Here is a 14,874-nt window from a genome sequence, read left to right on the forward strand (position 1 = left end):
TACATATAGTTTACATGATAAAAAGTAATCTTAAAGTTAATAAATGCCTCTAGTTTTAATAATTTAAACAGGTCTTTGAAGTTTGGGCAATTTCTCCTGGCAGTGATGTGTTTTCGTGTAGTTGATTCTGTGCTAAATCTAATATTTGATGTTTTGTATTTTAAATGTTGTAGATTTAAGTAGAAAATGAGAATCGCTAAAATTATTGAATATATTTTGAGACAAAGGTCTTAAGGATTACCAGTTTGGTTTAAGATAATTAAAGCAACAGTTTTTCAATAACTAGAAGAATATGTAAAAGTATGGTATTTGGGGTAAAAAGCGCCCTGCTGTTGGGGCGAAAGGCACAATAATTAACATGATAATTAATAGATGGCTGACTTTTCCAACTGTTGACATGACATGGTTCATATGGTATCGTATAGCCTATTATGTTATATATAATCACCATGTTTATAATGAAACCATCATATTTAAAAACATGATATTAATCATATCATATAATAAAATAAAACTTGTTGTTACTACTGTAAATCTATATTAACTTATTATGGGATCTCCTTCAATGCTTTCAGAATCTTTACTTTTTATTTTGTTTCTGTATTTTAAAATATATTTTTATATTAACATTTTAATGACAGTATATTTACTGAACATTATTTATCAAAATAAGCAGAAAATAGCCTAGTACAAACTTTGCTAAAGTGATTGATCTGAACAAGTATTAATTTAGACAGTATACATTTTTTATTTTATTTTTTAGCTAAAGTATTTATCAATACAGTGTGCCTTTTACCCCGTGATTGTGAAACACTAAATCACATGATTTTACGGTGAAATGTGTCATTTTTCATGTTAATCAGCAAAAATAGACTCGGCGCCGAAACTATCGCGGCACTGGCGCTTCTGCTCTGCTCCTGCTACGCGCTGCCGCGCCGCCTCTGCGTGCGGTGTGAATGCTCTAATCTGTTAACATGGGCACCGGAAAAAATACGCGCTGCTTACGCCCTGCTTACGTATGCGGTGCGAAACTGGCGTTATTCTTTTTTTAATGTATTATAGAAGTATCAGATCGGAACTCGGTATCGGTAGATACTCAAAATCAAATGACTCGGACTCGGACTCGAGGGCAAAAAAACCTGATCGGGACATCCCTAGTTTCTACAACTATTGGTGGACGTTTCCACTTTTTGGAATGTCTGCACCACAGGAACTAGGAACATATTTAGTTCTAGGAACTCCATTTGGGGGAACTGAATTAGCCCCTACAGCAGAGTAGGGTCTAAAGCAGTTCTATAGGAACTACCAGTGACATAAGTGTACGCTGATTGGCCAAACGCATACGAAACACCGGTTACATGTTTAAAAAGCCATGTAAAAATATTTTGCATGGATTCTGCGTCTTGGAAGTCTGACCTAAATAAGAATTTTAATTGGATATTTTCATCTGAATGGATGAATGAATTAATGAATTTATTGTGTATTACTGTACACCCAAAGCGCTTTACAATCATGTGGGGGGGGGGTCTCTCCTCAACCACCACCAGTCTGTACAAGTAAGTAACAAGTCTGCCACTTTTGTTCTGACCAACTGAGGGGAAAAAAAAAACAAAAAAAACCTAACAATAAATTGCACTACCAATGGGGATTAAATAACAATTGTTTAGCTCAGTGGTTCTCAAACCTGTCCTGGGGACCCCCAGCCACCACACATTGTGTGTGACTCTCTAATAGGCCACACCCATTTCAAGTCTTGCAGACTCTACTAATGAGCTGATGAGTTGAATCAGGTGTGTTAAATGAGGGAGACTTTCAAAATATGCTGTGGCTGGGGGTCCCCAGGACAGGTTTGAGAATCACTGGTTTAGCTCATATCACATCAAACCATGCAAATTATTATTTTTGTTTTTATACTTTGTTTTCAAATGTAATGCATGATATGTGTATATAGTGTATATTATTTCGATTTATTTAGGTTGTTGATATGGTGTTTGCTGATATATTTTTATTTATTTGTTTGTTTATTTGTATATTATAAATGGGGTTTCCCGTGATATTATGCTGTTTTTTTTTTTTTTTATTGTTTATCTTCACAACCAATTTTTACTTAATCTAAACCTTAAATACTTTCGTTGCTGTAACATAATTTATTCAGGTTCATTTAATCATATTATATACTGTTTCTCCATTAAGTAAAACCTCTCTGGGATTTATGCTCTCTTTTTATCACCCTGCAAAAACCGTAAATCTGGTCGCTTAGAAACATAACAGCATCTCTCCTGTGAGCTATAATTCATTCATAAAGCTGAAGTATATAATTTTTGCACCATTAGCATCAAACAGAATTGCAAAAAACTATTGTTTTCAAACACTCCCACCCTCATTCGCAAGACTGTGGGGAGGACTGAAACGAGACAGAGAAAGATAAGCCTAAAACTGAAAGGGTCAAAGCATTAGAGAGACAAAATGTCAATCGATGTGTTTACTTTGAACATAAATGAGTAAAAGAAGGCAGATTAGAATGAATGACGCTAATAAACAAAGGGTCAAATGGTGCGCGAAAAAGCAAGTCAGGAGAGCCAGTGAAAAGAGAAAAGGTTTGAGTGAAACAGAGAGCGCAGCCTGTGGGGACTGAGTCATGAGTGCTTTTAGCCATCTCAAGAGCTATAACCCAAATTAAAGTAAGGCTGCTAATGATTATTTATTTAGCTTCACTCTCGCTCGGTTCATCCCACACAAACAAAACCAAAGTCGCCACAAAGCTTTGGAGACATCTCCTCATTCTTATTATATCGCTATTTTCTGCTATTTAGAATACCAGTAATTATAAAGATATATATATATATATATATATATATATACTCTTATAACACAAATTATAAGAGTATGGGAATTACGTAGTAAGGAAAAATGTTTCAAATGAGTGGTTATAGGCACTCAAGGATCATCAGTAACTTCATTTTGTTCAGCGAATTCAATGAGTGTCTCTCACACAAACACAAATACACATTTGGCTGTGAGTCAGACACACATTGAGTTTCTCACGCTGACATAATCGCATTACAACAGATGAGACGGAATGAAACATAGCTGAGAAATGCTGGCGAGGTAACATGCTTTAGGAGACAATACTGCTATTAGTGTGGGTCAGCACTGCCAATGATGATATAACTCTCTGCTGCGCTCTCCTCCTCCTCTGCTCTCTCCAAGAGCAACAATTTTCACTTAGCACAGCAGTTTTTCTACTTTCCATTTTTTTTATTATCCTTAGTGAGACACCTCATTAAGAACAAGGAGAGAATGACAGCTTAATGGATTAATTCACCCCGAAATAATCATTCTAATGTCATACTTTATACAACCTCATGTTGTTCCAAATCCTTTCTTTCTTCTGTGGAAAACTAAAGGACACATTTTGAAAATGAGACTGATCGCTCTTTTGCATGCATTTATAATAAATGGGATCTAAAGTTTCAAGCTGCAAAAAAAAAAAAAAAAAATCATAAAACTCTCATAAATATGATCCATATAACTTGACTAACCACTGCAACCATATTAGTCATATTATTGAATCAACCATCCAGACTACTTTTGTAAACTACTGTAGATATATTTACTCAGTGGAAAGATCAGAATTTTTGCATGATTCGATCATTTATTTTCATTACATTGATTAATTAGAAAAGAGTAGCCAAAATATTTGTCGAATAAATTTATTTTGTGTCTTGCGGAAGAAAGTAAGTCAAACAAATTTGAAACGACACGAGGGTGCTCACTTTAGCATCTATTTTAAAGTACTGTTTTTTCACGCACTTACTGCATGTTAATTGCAATTAAATGAAAATATATAGGCCTATAGTTTACATTTATATTAAATGCAGTTATACTTTAGAGTTCTTTTTTGACCCACTCTTTAAATGTAATTGTATAGTATAAGAACTGACAAGCTATTTTTGAATATATTTGTAATGAAAGATCAAAACATAATGATGGAAAATGTACTTTAACATAAAACTTTTAATTTTACATTATTACAAAGCGCACTTTTTACAAGTAGACTTAAGTGGACTTTTATGCCATTATTATTTGCAAAATATGCTTTTTTAAGATTTGATGTACACTACAAGTCCCCAATACAATTAAGCACATTTATTTTTCACAAAGGTGAGTAAAAGAATGTTATTTTTTAGTAAACTATCCCTTTAACAATGACAAATCGCATCAGACAAAAACAAATTACACGAGGTGATCCTGTAGCTCACTTTAAACCTGCTTTATCATAAACAATATGCGCTTGAGACTCACTCATGAGGCTTTTTTTATCCTCCCCTCCCAAACACACACCCACACAGAGTACAATGTGTGACTTTATTACTGTCTACCTCACACACACACACACACACACACACACACACAGAGAGTTCTCAGTATGTGCTATTATCCTGCCCTTCCAAATTCACACACCCAGTCACACGTTCAAGGGATTTTGTGAGGTTTAGTGGGATTCTGATGACTACGAAGAAGATGAGAAATAATGAAATAAATGCCGAAGTGGCCATTTAAAGGGATTAGACTCACAATGGGAACACCTTTCAGAAGAGGGTGAAAGCGGTGTGTGTCTCAGACTCTGTGGCAATTAAAGTGATTAATACTGTGAACCAAGGAATGGAAGGAAGATTTGGTAATGGAGGCAGATTAAAAGTAATTGTCACAGAACCTGACCCTGGAGAGGAGAAGAGAGACAGGCAGACAGACAGAGTGAGATAATAAAGAAGGGGAGACATACAGAAAGACAGGAAAAGAACGACTGATGGCATAAATCAAGGCACTATATAGATAGAGGGAATTGGAGAGAGACAAAGTTGGGCTTAATGACCAGTGGAGTGATTAAAGGGTGAATGAGAAAAGTTCAAACAGAATGATGTCTCTCCTTTAAAAGAATCTCTTTTTTCTGACTTGCGCTCTCCCTGAGCGGGAGTCTGATTTTTGCCCTTCATGTTGGATCAGAGAGAATAAGTCTGTTTTCTTACCGCTACATACAGTATAGTCTCCTAAGGCGTCTTTACACAGCTTAGTAAGGCTGCTCTGAGGTGGCTCTGTGTCCTCTCCAAATTCTGTGGAAGGATGTAATGATATTTATAAAAACAGAACTAAAATATGGCATATTTAACTATTATATAGCTTTGCATTTAGTTTGTCCACAAGGTGGCAACACTGCCCCAAACTGATGTTTCACAGTCAAAAAAGAAACAGATGGGACAGAAATGACAACAAACTACTAGAGCAACAATTATAGACGCCTATGTTGATAAGGGCTTAAGAGATTGCCACAAATCTAGTTTAAATAAACACAAAGACATTGTATTGGTCATAATTTCTGGAGAAAAACAGTACAGACAAGGATGAAAGGTTTTAGTGCAAGTGTTGAACACCTGTTTTTGCGCATGCTATCGAACGAAGTATACTTGGAAAGAGTATGTTTGGCTACACACATATGTGACCCTGGACTACAAAACCAGTCTTAAGTTGCTGGGGTATATTTATAGCCAAAAATACATTGTATGGGTCAAAATTATCCATTTTTATTTTATGCCAAAAATCATTAGGATGTTAAGTAAAGATCGTGTTCCATGAAGATATTTTGTAAATTTCTTACCGTAAATATATCAAAACTTAATTTTTGATTAGTAATATGCATTGCTAATAACTTCATTTGGACAACTTTAAAGGCGATTTTCTCAATATTTAGATTTTTTTGCACCCTCAGATTCCAGATATTCAAATAGTTGTATCTCGGCCAAATATTGTCTGATCCTAACAAACCATACATCAATGGAAAGCTTATTTATTCAGCTTGCAGATGATGTATAAATCACAATTTCGCAAAATTGACACTTAAGACTGGAGTATACTTTGGGCTTTAGAAAGGCTTTTTTTGTTTCTAAATGAATCAGTGTTTAGAAAGAACTGGTTAAATCAATCATTCAATGATTTCCTCATTAAGTCATCACTTATCGCCATCTACTGATGTAAATATGTAAGCTGCAGAAAGACTCATTGAAAAAAATCCCCACCATTTATGTGCAAACAGACAAGCAGAGCAATAAAACAGTGAAAAGTCCAAGTATTGTTGAACTGCATCATCACTCTTGGAGTCAGCCACTCAATAGTCTCAGTCTCAGACGTCACACCCACGGACCATTGGCTGAACGTCTGATGCATATCGCACATAAACGCTAGATTTTCAAAAGTGTGAAATATTTAAAATTCGCAGTATAGAATCTTTCAAATATGTCCAAAGGTTTTACACACCGGTCTGTTATTGTGGGGACATTTCCACGACCCCTAACGTGTCGCGGCACAAAACGAAACGTGATTGGTTGCTTTACCTGTCAGTCATATGGCCTCTTGGGTGGGCCTTGGCCATTCAAAGCGGCCAAAGTTCCCAGACCACCTTCTGCCGTCAATCTAAAGATCTGGCTACGCGAGACTAGCCACTCAAAGACTGGTGCTATCTGTTGTTTATTGCTTATAATTTCATGTTCCTATTTTCAACGTTTAATCTAAAACATTAATTTCATCGGGTATCATTCACTAATAATTGAGTGGATTATTTTGTATGCACAGGAGAAATTTGTCTTTCCTATTTTTGCATAATTTCTGTGTAAATCTATAACATCCCTGTGCAATATCTCATTTCCTGTGTAAATGCACCTAGGAATATTTGTTTTACACTGATGTTTTCACTGCAATGCTACATGTGAGCACAACGGGATGGACTATAAAGTTAGTCATGGAGAGAGAGAAAGAAAGGAAGTGTGGTTAGTGTAGGAACAGGTGAGTTAGAGTAATAGATGGAAATGTGTCTCATGAGAGACACAGAAGAAGATGGAGACACAGGAAGAGGATATTTGTGGATGTGGAGGTCTTTAGTGGTGTTCTCCTCCACTTGCGGCTGCTGTCGTCCTGAAATTCTGAATGATTTATTAAAGAACGGTTGCGAGAGAGGAAAGGAGGGACGGAGAGGGCAGCCAGGCGAGGCCTGATTAACCGGAGGAGGGAGAGAAGACAAGCATCCCTCTATTATTCATTACTCCAGGGGAACAGAGAGAGGGACAGGAGGGTATGAAGAGCAGAGCTGGAGATAAAGGGAAAAACAGGGAGAGTGGCGAAAAGACAAAGATGGGAAGATATTTTTATATGGCACTCGCTGTCTCTTTTGCCCTATTTTGCCTCACTGACTCATGCATGCTGAGAGTGTATGTGTGTCATACGAGATGAGATGTATAATATCTCTCCATACAGTGTTAATTATAGGGCGCTTATTGGGAGGTTGAAAAAAACGTGGCAGGGTTCATATGTCTATAGTTATCATTATCTACAGTGATGTTATTCACTTAGTAGCTGCCTACAAATGAGTAATATACACGCATAAAATTGTATGAATAATCTTTTTCATTAACGATAAGCTGTGCTGCGAAAACAATAAACAGAGAGACAATGTTTTCTAGAAATTTGAGTCTCATAATCTAAATGTAAGTGCATCTTGTCAAACAACAGAATAGTAAAGTGTTTGATTAAACACAATCTGTTCAAAATGACATTATATTTTTTCTTGAAATTAATAACATAGCAAATAAATAACATAACTAACCATTAGACTATAAATCAGTCACCCAGATTATATATTTTTACTCAACACTCAAGTGCTTTTTATTATTTAATGGGAAATTGCCAAAATAAAAGTACTGTCATTATTTAACATTTTATTTGATTTACTTATAAGTATTTAAAAAATGAGTTTTGTGTAAAAATGATTTGTTGCATTATTTAGACCTACACACACACACACACACACGCAATGTCTTCTCATCTGCAATGTTACTGTGCTGTGTACTTTGGTTTGGCATTATTTTATCATAGGGTTTGTGCTGCCACAATTACTGACTGCAATCATGTAAATCATGTTAAACAAACAAGATCTAATTTAATTTTTTAATTAGATTCACTGAATTTGTTCACTGAGGCACAAGCATTGATTAAACACTCTTAGAGGAAACAGAAACAGAAGCATTATAAAATGTAGTAAAGGCATAATTTGTAATTTCGCAGTCATTCAGAGTGTGTTTGTGTGACTCATGCCAGCCTCCATCCACGTGTGTATGTGCAATGTTCTAATGCATTGAGAAATGTGCTTGTTTACAGAAAGATCTCCCAAGTATCCATCTTATAAAGCCAATATCTTCTGCGGTAATTACTCAGCACATGGCCTTTAATACTTTAAAGATGAACATTCAACATTTATGACTCCAGGGACAAGGATCTGAGGCAAGGAGGGGCCATCTGAGTGATGTGTGTATGATAGCTTGTGTGAGGGCCAGTGTTGTTATCGTTAAAGCTAAATTATTAAAAATCATTATCTGTTTTTGAAATAAAGCTGACATATAAAATAAAATAAAATAATAATAATTTTTTTAAAAAAAACATAAAAAACTGTATCTAGCAATAATTCATGTTTAAGCACTAAAACTGAAATAAAAATAAAGTTAAATAGAAAATAGGATGCCACTTCTGCCAATGTTTTATATAATTATGCAATATATTTAACCTAATCAATCAAAGCTAGAATTTTTTTTTTTTTTGCGCTCAAAATATTTTTTTTAGTTAACATGTTGAGATTTTTTTTCTGTTTGAATGGACATACCACCTCTGAAATCAGCCATCATCAGTACATGTTGTTAATCTGTATTTGAGTTTTTATCTGTGGTCATGTCATGTGCACATGTCAGATAGACTTTATGATCCATTTGGTCATGTACGCCAATGATTTATCCCTCTGCTATTAATTTTAAACACCAAATTATGGATTATCTTCACATTCAGCTGACAGGTTTCCCTTTATCCATTTACACATGAAGAGGGAGGAGAAGATAAAGAAAGAGAGCAGCCTTTCATTTCAGCATGCATTTTTCCACTCTAATCGTTTTTCCTTTTTTTTTCTCTTTTTTCTTTAGAGACATCGGAAAAGCCCATCTGTTGGAGGCTGATTACACATTTATTTGTTTTGAGGCGCACATACACCGTCTTGTCACGTCAAGTGGGCCTGTCAGGAGCTGATGGGCCAAAATGCCATCTCTAATAATGGCCAGCTCATCTCTAGACTAACACTGTGTGTCTGAGAAAGAGGAGGGAAAAATGGAGGGAGAGACAGACAGAAGAAAAAAAATACACAGAAGGAACAAGACAGTGTGAGAGAATCAAGAGAGAATGAAGCAGATGATGGCTGGCAGTGGAGTGGAACTCAACAAGGCAAAAAAACGAGGTATGGGAAATAAAGGGATGAGGTCAGAAAAGTGGGAGAGACTAAAAAAAAGCTGAAAACCATTGAGGTGTGCCTGTGGATATGAGGTTTGTTTCTAAAGGGGCACACTCTCTCTGTTCGAGATTTCCAAATCACTCTATTCTCTCTACCCTCCATCATAATGGGGTTCCAATGAGGCATCAAATGAGTTCTACCTTCACACAATCACCATTCAATACAACGGCCCTTCACAATAGCACCAGTCCTACATCAAACACACCTCTCACAGAGAGGAATAAAAACTGGTTTGCTCTATGCATAGTTCATGTTGTTTATATTGTACACTTGAAAAAATAAATCTGTAAAAATTCCCCTAAAAAATACGGTAGCAACATTTTAGGTTTTACCGTTTTAACTTACATTTACAGTTAAATACCGTAATTTTATTAACTGATATGATGTTAATATTAGAGATGTTCCGATACCCTTTTCCCCTTCCCGATACCGATTCCGATACCTATGCTCAGGGTATCGGCCGATACCGAGTACTGATCCGATACTATGTATCTGGTTATACAGCTATACTTACTAGCCCTGTATGAATTGATACATACAATTATTTTACGGTGCGCTTCACCATAGATAGATAGTCTGGTGAGTAAACAAAAAATATAATATATAATGTTTGGAAAAAAGTACACTCTTAACATCAGTCAGTCAAGCATTATAAATATATTATGATAATCAAGTATTATTTAATGATAGAACTTTAGCAATTAGAATTAAAACTTTGTAACCATGTATGAATGCATATTAGTCATTTTAACTGAACTTAGGGAAAAAGGGTGGTGGTGCTTTTTTGATCATTCAGTGTTTCTGTAAAAATGGGGGGAAAACTATCAATAATACTGATAAGATAATAATCATACTATGAATTCTACTAAGAACAATATAAACGCACTAAGGATTAATGAGCTGCTGGGTTCATGAATATTAATCACGTTGTCTGCGTTTGCTCGAACTGATTGGCTGAAATCAAAACAGGGACGATAATAGGTGAGCGCCAGCCAATGAGATTGTCGTTTGCTCATTAGCTCCGCCTACTACTGGAGAACCCGGCAGTTAGAATTCCAAAGGAACTCCGTTATGCTGAGTTCACACTGCACGATTTTAGCCCGATTTGTCACTCGCCGACAGGTTTTGATAAATCGCCGATAAATGCCCGACATCGGAGGCAAATCGGAGCTCGTTCACGCGAGTGACAATGGCGCAGTGTGAATTACCAAAGACGTGATCTGAGAGAATCGCCGACGCCCGTGAAATATTTGGCATGCTAAATATCTGGAGCTGTCGGCGATTCACAATCACGCTGTGTGCAATGATTTCTGACTGAAAACTACATCACGATGACCTTCAGCCAATGAGAGACAAAGATACAGGGCAGAGGGAAGTTCCGTGAGGAGTTATAGACCATATCAGTATTTTAATATGTACAATTATACAATTGACGTGCTACATGTAAAAGACTCTCTCTCTCTCGCTGCATGTGAGAAAAAAAGCAAAGCGACGGCGAGTCGTGCACTTCACACTAGAGCTTACGGTGCGTCAAATACAGGTGCGCTGCGCATTCATTCAGATGAACTGATAAATAGATCGCTTGACCGAGAGAGAAACTCTGAAGCGCTCAGTCAGAGTGTTCGGCGAGTGACAATATATCTGCGCTAAACTTATACATAGCCTCCAACTCACATACTGGCGAGTAAAATCTGATTATTTATCAGCCAGTGGCTAATATTAGACATCATTTAGTCGCCCAGGGTGAAGATTTAGTCGCATATGCAAGTGATTTACTGGCTATGTGCTTGCACGTTTGTACTTCTTCGCTGCTCTAAATAGTGGTTGCTTGTGGCAACACAGCACAACTTCCTGTGTTTGCATTCTGAGCAGCGAAGAAGAATTTATTTCCTATTTGCAGTGTTAAGCAAAGCTAGCGCGCATAACTATAGGTCTTGTTTAAGAAAATGGTATCGGATCGGTACATGGGTTCAAGTACTCGCCGATACCGATGCCAGAATTTTTTGTGGTATCGGTGAAATTTCCGATACTAGTATCGGAATCGGAACAACCCTAGTTAATATACCAACCTACTGAAGTACTGAAATCTGTTTTGTAACTTTGAAAAGGTGCAGGTGGTGATGAGAAAGTCACATGATGAACCAAAGCCCATCACAAGCAGCTTTTAAATAATAACATATATAGAAGGTGCACAGTGTCATTCACACAAACACTAAACACCATCATGGTGAGACTTATTAAACTGAAATATGCAATAAATATTAATTTAACAACATTTGATGTAACATACAACCCTAATAAACATAACTGATAAGAAAAAAACTAAGAAGAAACAGTTACTTCAAAGAAAAAACATCAAATTCAAACAAAATTTGAAATGCAATGCAGGGAATTCTGGGAAGGTCAATTTACGGGTTTTCCCTGTAAATTTTACATTCTTTTTCACTTCCAAAAACGGTATTTCACCGTAGAATTGTCTGAAATGTCTATTACAGTTTTTCACCGTATATATTAGGGGAACTTACCGTTAACCATTTAACAGGTTTATACTGTAGCATTTTCAATTTTTTTTTTTCCCGTTAAAATCACTTTTATTAAAGTCATTTTTTACAGTGTATAGTGTTAGAAGCAGAATACATATAAAATTTGCATTTGGATACTTTTTGAGTTGTATGTCGCTTGACAGCAAATGAAATCAAATGCAAAAATCTGATGTTAATTTGTAACAGAATGCTTTGAGAGATTTTCATTTGTGTGTTTAAAATACATGAATCATTAATAAGATATGTAATTTTATTCTCAAACAAGACAAGAACTTCAATCAGCAAGCTTAAATGGACTAAAATGGACAGTTTTTGGCTAGATGCAAGTAAATCACATGACACATCCTGTTGGGTCCAGCGAGCTGTGAGCAATGTTTTCCTCGACCAGTAACCCATAAACTAAGAAGCTACTTGTGATAGTTCACCCAAAAATTATGTGTAGCAAGCTTTTCTTACGATCTTTCCATCTCACATTTGTACTGTAGGTACTTCTTTTGCATGAGAAATGTGTTCAACACAAGTGGTTGCTCTGGTAAACTGTGGTAAAATGTCTTGCATTTGAGGTCATTACTTAATATTGAGAACAAAATGAGGAAGCAACAGCACATGTAACGTTTTTCTACATGTTGTTTTAGACCATGCATAATTCTGTGAAGGACCTAATTAGAAGACACATGCACAGTTCCTCAATCTTTCCATATTTCTGTATTTTCAAATCAGAAATTACATGCATTTTAATTAAATACATTTTTAAGAGGTTTATTTTGCCACAATGACCGGCCGACTGGTGCACTTCAACCCACTTATATTCTACGGCTGCTAAATAATTGTGTGGTCGTGAAATGAAATGTTGATTTGAGCTGAAATTAAGACACAAGAAAGATGCCACTAAAGGGACATGATGAGATGGGAGGAAAATTCACATTTCAGAGCTTTTGTGTGCACAAAATGTTACACTAAGAAAATTTGCAAACACAAAACTGGTGAAGGAAATAATGTGAGGTGGGAAGAAAAACTGCATTCCAAAGCTTTTGTGAGATAACGTTTCCTCCCATCTCATATTTTTTCCATCACCATTCACCATGTGTCCTTAGGGGTTCCACACATTAGCATGAAACAGGAGCAAATCCACCTGGTGAAAGTTAAGGCATGTTCACACCAATGACAAATGTCCAAGGATAAATATAACAATGAATATAAAGTTATAAAAATCATTTTAATTTTAGAAAAATATATAGGGATGTTCACACCACAACTATAATGATAACAACAAAGAGGAACAATATCATTAGAGTCAATTTCAGAACTTTTTTTTTTTTTTTTTTCAGCTCATGAATGATAAATACATACAGCCAAACGGAATCCACTCAGCTTTAAAGAGCTTTGGCACAGGTGACAAAACTGCAGCGCATGCTTAAAGAGAATGCTAGAGAATGCAAACCCAATAAATATAATGACACACGATAGAAGATTTGAAAGAAAAAAAAAACTATTTTGGTCTATTTTAGTATAAACACTTAGTATAATGTTGTAAATAATGCTAATTTTCTTGCACAGACCAATTGTTTTGCGTTATAAGACCTCAATGTAATGTCAGGAGCCATGGGTATTAATTTTGCGTTGCTTGATATGCTTTTTTTGACTCTTAGAGTGATGGCAGCAATTGGCTTGCATTTTATGAATCAACAAGGACAATGGTTTTAGCTAAAAATCTTATTTACTATTATACTGAAGAAAAAAAGTCACCCATATCTTGGATGGCGTGAGGATGAGTAGCCTGAACCCTTCATATAGACATATTTAAAAGAAATAACAAAATGCCACAAAATTACTGAGATTAAAATCATAAAAAAGCGTTGTTAAGCCTAGTAGCAATTGGACTTAGCATTAGTTTACACTTTATTAATCTGCAATACAACTTTGACTTTTCTATTATGTTTTCACTCATACATTTTTTGTGTCTTACCGGTTTGTTTACTTCAGAGCTGGTTTCGAGATGCTCTCTAGCCATCTCAAAGCTTTATGTTCACCATAAAATAAATTATACTGAAGGGTCATTTTAACAGAGTCAGTAACCGTCTCACACGAAAAAGGGCGGCAATTTCCGATTCAAATCTGCCTTTATGTATGCGCGTACAAGACGCGTGAAAGTAGTACTGGCACGTAAGAGCGTTGATATTTTAGTATAAAATTATTTAAACAAAAGATTAGACTTATTACACTTAACAACAACAATATATATATATATATTAACAATGTGCTGAGGACATCTGCCTTTGTTATTAATACAAGTATAGGCTACAGATACTTTCGCTTAGAGGAGTTATACCCAGATGCTGTGACTATAATAGTGTGATGTTTACTTAGTCCATGGCTCTCAGAACACTGTATTCAGGAGAATAAAGCCCCTCGAGGCTTATGTAATCTTAACCACAAGCATAAAGATATTACAAGCAAACAGAAAATGAAAAGCTTTGTTTGACGCTCCAGCTCTTGCAGTGTAGGTGGTGGCTTTAATTATGTTAGGCTATGCCCAGAATTATATTTGCATAGGAGTATATGAAATTCGTTCATTAATTAATGTAAGCATACATCTTTTGAGTGTGGTGGAATGAAAGAGCCTATCTGATAGCAGGCTGATCAAAAGAATCCTTTGGAACTTAATTAACAAGATTAATTACTAGCTTGTTTTTCCTTAATTAAATTAGAGTAAATATAATAATGCTAGATAATTGATTAATCAAATATGCTTCGAATCATATATCATATTTTCCCCGTCTCTTTAGTGTGTTTAAAACTCATTAATCAAAATACAGAAAACGTAATAATGGATTTATACCTGACCAAGAGGGTGAAGGAAATTAAGCTCATATATCGTAGGCAGTCCTCGCTGGCAAAGTTTACACGAAAAAATAAAAATGTTATTAGAGTGACCTCTAGAGGTCATGGGTAAAA

The 14,874-nt window shown here is 35.7% G+C and overlaps 1 protein-coding gene across 5 annotated transcripts in view; it reads right to left on the reverse strand.

The window, feature by feature from the left end:
- The window catches only part of tmem91 (transmembrane protein 91), a 58,525-nt gene extending 43,736 nt beyond the window's left edge, over positions 1–14,789 (reverse strand). For 3 of the 5 annotated variants that reach the window (XM_058751089.1, XM_058751083.1, XM_058751084.1), the window contains exons 1-2: positions 13,886–13,997; positions 5,031–5,114 (exon numbers count right to left, since the gene is read on the reverse strand). The gene's annotated coding sequence lies outside the window, so the exon portion shown is untranslated. Of the gene's footprint in view, positions 1–5,030; positions 5,115–13,885; positions 13,998–14,758 lie in introns of those variants that run through there. The other 2 variants (XM_058751085.1, XM_058751088.1) reach the window with 2 other exon arrangements.
- Positions 14,790–14,874: the final 85 nt, after the last annotated feature.

The sequence above is a fragment of the Onychostoma macrolepis genome, chromosome 18 (assembly GCF_012432095.1).
Source record: "Onychostoma macrolepis isolate SWU-2019 chromosome 18, ASM1243209v1, whole genome shotgun sequence".
Classification (NCBI taxonomy): domain Eukaryota; kingdom Metazoa; phylum Chordata; class Actinopteri; order Cypriniformes; family Cyprinidae; genus Onychostoma; species Onychostoma macrolepis.